The sequence below is a fragment of the Piliocolobus tephrosceles genome, chromosome 5, assembly GCF_002776525.5.
Source record: "Piliocolobus tephrosceles isolate RC106 chromosome 5, ASM277652v3, whole genome shotgun sequence".
Classification (NCBI taxonomy): Eukaryota; Metazoa; Chordata; class Mammalia; order Primates; family Cercopithecidae; genus Piliocolobus; species Piliocolobus tephrosceles.
Window position 1 is genome coordinate 124,289,699 of NC_045438.1, and position 10,149 is coordinate 124,299,847.

Genomic DNA, 10,149 nt, shown 5'->3' on the forward strand with positions numbered 1-10,149 from the left:
TGTCCCTTGAGGCACAGGGCAGCATCTTAGCACCAACAGGATCTGAATGAACTTCCCTCCTGTGTTAGTCCATTTGTGCTGCAATAACTAAATACATTAGCCTGGGCAATTTATAAATAATAGTAATTTATTTATCACGGCTCTGGAGGCTGGGAAATCAAAGATCAAGGTGCCAGCAAATTCAGTGTCTGCTGAGGGCTTGCTCTCTGCTTTCAAGATGGCACCTCTTGCTGCATCCTCACATGGTAGAAGGGACAGATGCTGTGTCCTCACATGGTGGAAGGGGAAAAGAGTAGAAGGGCATCTCGGCACTCCCTTCAACCTCATTTATAAGAGCATTAATCCATTCAAGAGAACAGAGCACTCATTACCTAATCGCTTCCCAAAAGGCCTCACCTCTTAATACTATCATATTGGGTATTAGGTACCAACATATGAGTTTTAGAGGCACACAGACACGGAAGCCATAGCATCTCCCCTCCACTCTGGGCAGTCCTAAGCCCTCCTGTGACAGGGCCCCATCATACTCATTGGCTGAGGGCGGGAGTGTCTCCTGCATGAGGTTAAGTTCAAAAGGTGTGGGCTCCAAATGCCTCAGCCTCCCTTAATAACCCCATACAGCCCATCATAGTTACCTCAGCCAAACCATCTCGGAACTCTTTCTGTTTTCAGCCTAAATCTCTTTTCAAGGTAGTAAGTTCTCAATATTTACTCTCACATCTGTATTTTAATTGTCTGAACTCACCTCCTCTGAGGCTCCAGCAGTGCTGGCTTTGGGACGGGGTCGGAGGCCTTAACTCCAGTGAACGGTTCACAATTCCCTTATCCAGCCCCTCGTGATGGTTTCCGCATCTGTAAAATGGAGATCATAGTCGCTGCTGCATAGGATTATTGTGAGGGGCTAAATGCCATTATGCATTGTAAACGCCAAGTACAATGCCTGGCTCTGAATAAGTGCTCAATAAATGTTAGCTTTTAAAAATAGCACCCTGGATGACTTTAAGGCCAAAGAGGAAAGAAAATAATATTTCTTAAGCTCCCCTACTGGCAAGGCGTAGTGCCAGGTTTTCTCGTATGTTATGTCACTTAATCTTCTCAGCTACCCCTGCGGCTATACTATACATTTTGATCCCAATTTTTACCATTTTATAAATCAGGAAACGGAGGAACTGTGAGGGCAATTTGCCCAGGATTTCTAAATGAGTCAGACCTCTTTTGGTTGCAAATGTTCAAAGCCAACTTGGACAGCCTTACACAAAAAGGGACACTTGATGGTTCCAGAAATACAACAAAGTGTTTAAGAACCAAACCATGCATGGGAAAGGCAAGGGGCAGCCAAGCCTCAGAGCAACTAGAAGCAGTGGCTCACATGCCACCAGGCCTGTTTCTCCACCTCTCGTCTTTGCTCTCACTGCAGACTGGCTTTCTGCACATGGCAGGGAGTGTGTCTGCCTATATTGCCACACGCCTGTCATCTTCAGCCTTTGCCCACAGAGGACTGATGCTGTTCCTCAGTTTCAATCTCAGAAATCACAGGGAAAGGCTCTGATTGGCTCAGCTTGGGCCAGATACCTGCCCCTTAACCAATCAACTGTGTCCAGGGGGCGTGGTCATGTGAGAATGTGTCACTTCCCACAGGAACCGCATGGATAGAGTAGGGTATGGGCAAGCTCCAGAAAGTCAGTGTGCAGCTCCCAAAAGAGAGGGATATGGGGCAGGCCACAAAATAGTAACACTCTAGTCTCATGGCCTGCAAGTGGAAGAGTCTGGATTTATTCCCAGGTCTGTTGGACTCCAGAGCCCACATTCACTCTCTGACACATGCTGCCTCTCTGAGACTCTAAGTGTCTGCTTGTGCATTAGGAAATCAGAGTTGGTCAGCCTCTCCAGAAAGTTAAAACTAATTTACTCTCTAAGCAATAATATCCATGGATAGTTCTGGCATCCAAAGCAGACAAAGGGCAGCACTAGGCTGGGTGCCATGGTTTCCATCTACTGTTTGTAGTCATTTTTATCACTACTATCTTCTTCATTGTCTTTTTAGTAAACTGTGTCCTAGAAAGTAGGGTTTTCTGGCTAATAGAGAATTTCTTTGGGTATTATATTTATATTGCCAATTTTCTAAGCATGAAAATCTTATATCAACAGAGCTAAAAAGAGATCTCAAAACTGTTAACTATCTCCATTCTTTTCATTTTACAGATGAGGAAATGATGACCACGAGGGTAAAGTCAGCTGTTAATGGAGAGCTGGACCACCACACAGGTCTCCTCATTCCTTACCCAGTGCCCAGGCCCTTCTTCATTCCATCTTTTCTGGAATGCACTACAACACAGTGTTAAATACTGTATTGAATACAGTGTTGAGTGTTGAATACAGTATTATGTTGTACTAAACGTAATTTTGGTGCAAATTTTTATTTTTAATGATCCAAGCACTTCTCTTTTTAGTGAGTAGGAACACATTTTCTAAATTCTTAACTTTCTCATAGAATATATCGTACCTCCTGGCTCTACCTAAAATCCTGCTGGCCTCTGAGGATACCACTTCCTTTAAACCCTGGCAAGTAAAAACTATTTACCCTCACATCCAGTAGACCTGGGCTGAAAAGTGTTGAGAATTCTCCATAGGTCTTTCACATCTTACCACTTCTTGCCAGCAGAGGTGTTGGTTGCCTTCACGTTAGACTTTCTTTTCAAGGTGTTTGTATGATGATTAGGCTTGGAAGACGGAGACAGTGTCTCCTCAGGAGCAAATGGCAGATAAGCTTACTGACCAGTGTAGTAAAAATAATGTCTCCCCCCAAAGCAAAAAGCAGACTGACTTATTGCTTATTATAAAAGATTCAGAGTCCATAAATTCAGGATTCCTCTCCTTAAAAATTAACCCACTTCACATGTGGGTATAACTTGACTTTCTTTGCATCCTCCTGTAGGAATTGCAACTCAAAGAATCAATACAAATGCAGATGCTCTGGCTACTACCATTGCCATGAGTAATATACTGAACTTCATCTCTGACCTGAGTCTCAAGTCTTTTGCCAGCATCCATAAAGCTGCGGCAGGCTCAGCTGTTAGCTTGTAAGTAGCATAAAATCCCAGACCCTTTACAGTTCTTGGCAGAGAGATAGGATCCATCCTTCCCACTCCTCAATCCCATTTCCAGATTACTTCTTCACTCCTGTTGGAATTCCTTACTCCATTATGTTTTAATCTCATTTGTCAAGACTACTCTCTCTTCATCTGTGTCTGCTAACCTTCCCCTCATCCAGTGATATCTTGGGCACCTGTCTCCCCACTGCAAGTCCTGCCATAATTTTGGGTGACTTCACAGGCCACATGAAAAATCCCCCCACCCCTTTAGACTCCCAGTTTCTGTATCACTTCAACTCCCTTGAATGACTCCTCCACTCCACCTCAGCTGCAAACTCCCACTGGCCACACTTTGGACATCAACACTAGCAACCGGTCTATTTCAGAAACCTCAAAAACCAACATCATTCTTTACTTTGATTATTGTATTTTTCAGTTCTAAGAATTCCATTTGATTTTCAAATCTGCTATGTCCTTTTTTATGGTTTTCTGTTCCCTGTAGGACTGATCTTTATTTCTTTAAACATAGCAAGCATAGTTTTTCATAGTCTATATCTAATAATACCAATATCTGAAATCTATGGGTCTGTTACATCTGCGGGTTCCTCATTGTATCTTATTTCTGAGAATATTTAGTTATTTTTGACTGTGTGCTGGCCATTATGATTGAAAAATTGTTTATAGAGGATATGTGTCTGGAAATCTCACCTTAATCCAAAATCAAGATTTGAAGTTCCCTGGGCCACCTAGGTGGTACGAATCTGAGCTGCAAAACTATGTAAGAATTGCTTTAATTCAGTTCACCTCCTACTTTAGAGGAAATAGTCTTAGGAAGCCCAGTTTATAGTGCCAGAGGCCTCCTATTAGACGCCTACACTTTGTGCTGGCCTTTGATTTTGATTTTGGTAGACAAAACAAAACTTCAGATTTGCTAAGATGTCAGAATCCTTCAGGGCAAAAGCAGATTCTGTGTTCATTGGCTCCTTTTTTCCCTTCAACAATGGCCTGGTAATTCCTCAGGGTTTTGTCAGCTCTTGTTACCTTTAAGATGTTTTTATATTTTATGCAGCATCCTTGATTGTTTTCAGCAGGCAGTTGATCCAAATAACCTAGCTCACCATTACCTGGAACTGAAGTTTTCATAGTCCAGTAAGGATCACTGTCCTTCTAGCATTTTCCTCCACTAATCTAACAACATCTGTCTTTAACCTTATTAAGACCTGCAGACTCTTAGCTACTTCATTTTCTCCACTCTATCAGCCCCTTCTATCTCCACTCCCTTCATTATATGCCATCACTTCAGCCTGTCTTACAAAAACTCTTAATTCCTTTGCTGATCTTTTTACCATTATAGCTACCTGGAAAAACTGATCCTAAATAGAGCCAGCCTTCTTTGCTCCTATACTCATGCTACTGGGGACTTCTGGAGAAACCCACCCAACCATTCATTGTGAGGCTACTCTTCTTTCATGGACCCTGGTGACAGCTGGGCCCCCATCACCTCCCGGTAGACATCCTTTATGACACAGTAAATCCCGTGTCAGTTCTTCCTGGCACTTTGTTACATTTTCCCCTTTCATGAAGCCCTCTTCACCATCCCCTACACTCTTAGATGACGTCACACCTCCTAGTTCACCCAAAGCAGCTGCCCCTTCCCATTTCCTCACCTCCAGTTCCTTGCCCACTAGTCCATGCACGTCTGTGTCCACCCTTGTCTCTTTCTCATCTGTTTCACAGGCAGGTTCTCCTTCCTCCTAAAGCTCATCCCCCAACCCAGCTCCATTCTCTTATACCTTTTTTCTTTTCTTTTTTTTTTTTTTTTTGAGACGGAGTTTCGCTCTTGTTGTGCAGGCTGGAGTGCAGTGGTGCGATCTCAGCTCACTGCAACCTCCACCTCTTGGGTTCAAGCGATTCTCCTGCTTCAGCCTCCCGAGTAGCTGGGATTACAGGCATGAGCCACCATGCCCGGCTAATTTTTTTGTATTTTTAGTAGAGACGGGGTTTCTCCATGTTGGTCAGGCTGGTCTCTAACTCCCCACCCCAGGTGATCCGCCCACCTCAGCCTCCCAAAGTACTGGGATTACAGGCATGAGCCACCATGCCCAGCCCTGTTATACCTTCTTAGGAAACTCAGGCCATTAACTGACCTCAATTCTTTCTCTTTCTGGTGACTTTTCCCATCACCTGTAAATACACTCAGGTTTCTCCTATTTTAAAGATGAGCTCTTTCCTTCAAATCTACAGTCCTTCCAAGGAAATATTCCTGACCCTGCTCCCTAGTATGAGGCATTCACTCACCATACATCCCATTGCACCCCCAGATGACAAGTCTGTTTCCTTGTACTCCAATTTCTCCCCAAAAGACAATGAGCTCCTGAAGGGCCGGAACTTTGTCTTAATCACTATTGAATCCCCAATACCTAGCATTTAATTTGTGGAAGGAATGGAAGACTAAGGCCTGGGGTCATTGTTAGGCCTAGCAGCCCCATTAATCTCCGTGTGCTGGTTACCAGGGCACTTTGCTGTCCCGGGAGCCCAGCTGGCGGCATGCTAACATCACAGTATTACTGATACTATGCAATTCTTTTCTGTCTATGGAATTTCTGGCTCTGTTTAGTTAGTATCTAATTTGTGGGTTAATAAGTCTTTGTCTGAAGGTCTTAGTGTGCAGCACAGGGCTAGGATCACCTTTCTCAGACTCCTCTGAGGCTTGATGTGGGGGGATGAGTGTGCTTTGAGGCACTGACTCTTTGGATAGCTTACAGGATCTCAATCTGGGCGTATTACTCATTAGGGTTTATTTACCTTTTGTGGTGGCCTAGAAAAAACCAAGCTTAATGAAGTGGTTACCAAAAGCCTTTAACATCATATTTTCCACAGAGTTCATAAAAATATTGACAGTGGACTTAACTGCCACATTGCATCTTTCCAAGAGATGAACAAAAATTATATAAAGCATATTGATTTGTTGGGTTTTTGTTTTTTTTTTTTTTTTAACTAAAGCCTTCATAGCAAGAATCCTGGCACGCTCTCATTCACAGCAGCCACAAGCAGGCCGTTCCCAGGGATGATGAGTAAGTTGGTCCTGTGGGCTTGGGCATGCCACTGTCCCTCTCTGGGCCTCAGTTTCCTCACTACAAATAAGAAGCTTGGGGGTGAGCCCAGTGGTTCATGTCTGTAATCCCAACACTTTGAGAGGCTGAGGTGGGAGGATCACTTGAGCCCAGGAGTTCAAGACCAGCCTGGGCAACAAAGTGAGACCCCTGTCTCTACAAAAACTAAAATAATTAGGCAGGCATGATGATGCATGCCTGTAGTCCCAGGTAGTTGGGAGGTGGGGGACAGAGAGTGGGAGAGAATCACCTAAGTCCAGGAGTTTGAGGCAACAGTGATCTATGATAGTGCCAGGTAACAGAGTGAGACCCTGTTAAAAAAAAAAAAAAAAAAGCAGCAGCAGCAGCTTGGGTGAAATGAACTCTGAGGTGGTGACCGTTTCAAAATAAAATTATGCCATTCTTTGTAAATTCACTCCCAGGATAACGCACTGCCTTTGCTTTAAAAGGAGGAATACTACTATGAAATAACATCCAAGGAATATTAGTTTTATTTCTAAGATGTCCCACAGTCAGCAGATGACCAGAAAGTTGAGGAAAATGGTGACAGTGCCCAGGGCCAATTCACACTTTCTTTCGTATTTCATAGGCTGCCTTGCACAGGGCTCACTTGACTCCGGCTTTTCCAGCTCCCTCTCCTCCTTGAGATGTCTTGTCAGTCTTCCTTCCCTGCAGCCTCCTTGGTAGGGAGAATAGGGGATGATCAGAGATGCCTGAAATATCAGAACCAGTCAACCTTAGTGATCATCTGGATAGTGTGGTTTTCAAAATCACCTGAATAAATTATGTTGATACCCAGGCTCCACCCCACACCAACTGATTCTGAATCTCTAAGGTTGAGACTCAGGCCTTGGTATTTTTAAAAAAGCTCCTTACGTTACTCTGAAATATGGAGAAGACTGAGACAACTCTTTTGAGCTCCTGGCCCAGACTCTCTCAAAATGGTGGCACCCACATGGAGTTAAGTGCTATTGAGTCAGGCAGTCTTGGGCATGAGTCTTGATTGCACCCTCACCACCTGCATGACATCAGCCAGTGATGCTCTTACCCTCTTGGCACTGCAGTGTCCTCAGTCGATAAATGTGAGATGCTTGGCACAATGCCTGGGACGTGGTGAATGTTCAGTAATTATTGGCTTTCATCATGTCTTTGTCTTTCTTACTACCATCATCATCATCAGCTTTATCAGCATCATCAACACTGTCATTTTATCATCATCGTCATCAACATCATTACAGTCACTGACATCATCTTCCCCCTTTTCTCCTGCTCCTTCTTCCCCTCTTCCTCTTTCATCATCATCACCAACATTGTCATCACCCCCAACATCATTATCATCACTGACATCATCTTCTTTGTCTCCTTCTCCTCCTCCTCCTTCTCCTCCTCCTCCTTTTTCTTCTCCTTCTCTTCCTTCTCCTTTTCATTTATCTCCTTCTCCTCCTCTTCCTCCATCATCCTCATAGCTATCAGGAGGGCCTGACTCAGCCCATCTTAGAATGTGATCGGCATTTGTGCCTCACTTACCAAGCCTCAGTTTCCTCATCTGAAAAATAACAGCAGCACAATACTAGCATGTATTCACTGGCTACTATGTGTCAGGCATTGTTCTAAGTGCTTTATATGAGGAAGGCAAGTTATTGTCATCCCCATTTCCCCCAGAGAAGGAAAAAGAGGCACAGAAAGGTTAAGTAACCTTTCTGTCCAAAGTGGCGCCTCTAGGAAGCAATTTTAAAATGGGGGTGAAAATAATAGTACCGATCTCATGGGTCTGTTGTGAAAATTAACTGAGGTGTAGGCATAAGTGCCTGCTACCAAGCATAGCACTGGCAAATGATCAATGTGCATTCTCAGGTCACTTAAACAGGTGCTCAGGGCCTGCACTGGACAGAGAGTGACTGCCCCCTCCTTCTCACTCCCCCACCCCACATATATACACTACCTGTCAGTGGAGCCTGAAATCCCAGGATAAACGGCACATCCAGTGGGGCCAGAATTCTAGAGAGAGAGGAAAAACATGCTGCATCCCCTTCCCCACCTCCAACCATCACCCCCTGCCTGATCCCTGACCCACCTGACTCATCCACACACTCACACACATGCATGAACCTCCCTAGAGTGACACTAGACCTGCTGGGAACTAACAGTGAAAGGGAACTGGAGTCCTTGATGTCACCCAAGGGTCAGGTCCTACCTCCTGCAAGGATGGGTTCCTGAGCCTGAGTCCTCTCCCTGAGTCTCCCATGAATAAATCAAATGTGCTAGGCCAAGCCTGGTGGGTTCTACCCACCATCCAGCCCCCTGTCTTGCAGATGACAGACCCAGTTTCATTCCGGTGGCAACATGTTTAGTCCCTAGGGATAAGAACTGGTTCAACTGAAATCATTCACTCATGGCCACCCCATTTTCTTGTCAGCATTGTTGTGTTGTGCCACAAGACCCCACTCTGGTCCATGAGATGTTAGGGGAACTCTCTGGGTGTTTCTGGAAGACACTGTCCTGCCTGATTAGAGGTGATGGCAGCATGAGAAAGACTGCTTGTACCCACCCCTCACCCCTAGCCTCCTGCTCTAGAAGTTGTGTAGTGGAGCGGGCCATGGAGCCATGATGGGGAGGCCCGGGGAATCAGACACACTGACTCTGCATCCTGACACTGAGCTCCCGTCAAACCCAGAACACCTGCCTCCAGACCTGCCATGACAAAGTGGTAGGTAAATGTAGACCCTGGGGCCAGATCACCTTAGAACCAGTCAAGTTCTGGCTCTACCACTCACGTGAATTCGGGCAGAGTGCTTAACCTGCTGAGGCTCAGTTTCTTCATCTGTAGTAGGAAGACTGTAATAGCACCTCCCTCATAGGGATGATGTCAAGACTAAGTAGGAAGACTGTAATAGCACCTCCCTCATAGGGATGATGTCAAGACTAAGTGTATGAATATATAGAAAGCATCTAGATCAAAGGCTGGCAGGTAGCGAGTCCTCCATTCGGGCTCCCTGTGAGCATGTGAGATCATTAAATCTTTATTATTTAAACCACGAACACTTCCATTCTTCCATTCTTGCAACCCAAATACATCCTAATTGATACAAATGCCTAATGTCTATTAGTTTCTTGCTTCATTTCACAGTGGTCAGTTGAGCTGAAGCTGAAGATTCTTCCTTGGAAACAGGGTTCTTTTAATTAATCAGTCAATAACTATTTATTGAGGGGTCAGCAGATGCAGGAGCCTTTGAGAGGTATAAAGACACATCAGACCTGGTCACTGCCTTCAAGGACCCCAGAGACCAGTCAGGGGAAGGAGCAATTTACGCAAGAGGAGTGACCCCAGATGGTGGCCCCAGGAAAGCTGCCCAAAGAGGCAGGATTTCAGTACTGATCAGCCAGCTCTGACCCAGAACCCGTGGAGCTCTGCCTTGGGCATACAATGATGAACATGCTGGCAAGATCCTGTCCTCTCTCTCACAGGGGAGACAGACCAAACAAGTCTATGAGCAAATAGGTAAAATAATGGCAAATTGCATTGAGTGCACCGGAAGACCCAAACAGGACGTGTCGGTAGACAATTGAAAAAAAAGGCCACTTTGGGAAGAAGCAAGGAAGGCCCACATGAGGAGGCCCCATTTACACTGAGACCTGGATGGTGAGAAGGAAGTAGCCAATGACCAAGTGGGACATGTCCCAAACACAGGGAACAGCCTGTAAGGGCTGTGAAGCAGGAAAAATATTCACTTATTTAAGGAACCCAAAGAAAGCCAGTGTTCTGGGAGCCTGGAGAGAACGGGAGAAAGCTGAGGGCCAGAAAAGGCAGGGCCCTGCCAACCACAATGAGGAGTTGAGCTTTTATCCCAAGGGCTGGGGGCATCTACTGATGGTCTTACCAGGGTGGGACAGCTAGTCCTCTGGTAGGAAGAAGAGGTGGCCTTGGATAGAAGGAAGCAAAAGTG